Source organism: Carlito syrichta, unplaced genomic scaffold (assembly GCF_000164805.1).
Source record: "Carlito syrichta isolate Samal-C Ts95f unplaced genomic scaffold, Tarsius_syrichta-2.0.1 Scaffold303084, whole genome shotgun sequence".
Classification (NCBI taxonomy): Eukaryota; Metazoa; Chordata; class Mammalia; order Primates; family Tarsiidae; genus Carlito; species Carlito syrichta.
This window is the reverse complement of record NW_007247180.1, coordinates 39,239-40,342: the sequence shown is the minus strand read 5'-3', so window position 1 is coordinate 40,342 and position 1,104 is coordinate 39,239.

Here is a 1,104-nt window from a genome sequence, read left to right as displayed (position 1 = left end):
AATCTATGAAGCTCGAAAGATTTATTTAGCAGATAGTATTCAGCAAAAGCCAGGAACAATGAATATTTTGAGAATGCTGTAAAAGATAAGGATAACAAGCAAGATGAAACAAATTGTCAAAGTGGGTGACTCATATAAAAATTGAGGTCCCAGCTGGGGTCAGTGGGTCAGCCTGTAATCCCGCACGTTGGGAGGCAGAGGTGAGTGGATTGCCTGAGCCCGCGGGTTCGAGACCCGCCTGGGCAGCGAGACCTCATCTATACAATAAATCAAAAATCAGCCAGGCGTGGTAGCGCATGCCTGTAATTCTGGCTACTCGGAAGGCTGAGGCGGAAGGATCGCCGGAGCCCAGCAGGTCGAGGCTGCGGTGGCCGGGAGCGGCCACTGCAATCTAGTCTGGGTGACAGAGTGAGACTCCAACTCAAAAAAAAAAAAAGATTTTCAAATTCTTACAAAGACAAATTCTTAGTCACCCACACATTTATATTAAATTGTGTTCAAGAATCACACATCTTTTCAGTATGTTGGACAACTCTCACTTTAAAAGCCATTTCTGCACTATACATAATGCCAGAATAAAATACAGAATAAATGAAGCAAAAACTAGCCCTTTGAAGACTGAAGAAAAGTACACACACATTAATACATTCAGTCTCCCAAATGTTAATTCTCCTATCTCAGTGGACAGGCAAGAACCAAAACTTCAGAGCTCACTACATATTCCCCAAAATTCAGCTAAGAAAGTAAGGAGTCTTCTGGAGTCAGGCTTCACACTATTAACTACTTAAGAGTCAGCTTGGCTCCAATACCCATATTCTTTAATATTATTCCACGTAGCCACTGAAATGAAAATAAGCACTAACATTCAGGAATATGCAATTCTCTACTTTCTTAAAAGTAAACTTACCAGCCCAGCTAACTTTGTAACATGAAAGCAGGAAACACATAAGTTTGTGAATCGGATCCACCTGTTTGAATTCTTGCTTTGCCACTTACAAGCTAACTGGCCAAATTAAATGAACCTCCGTTTCCTCTTGTATAAATGGAAAATGGGCCAGGCATGGTGGCTCAAGCCTGTAACCCCAGCACTTTGGGAGGCCGAGG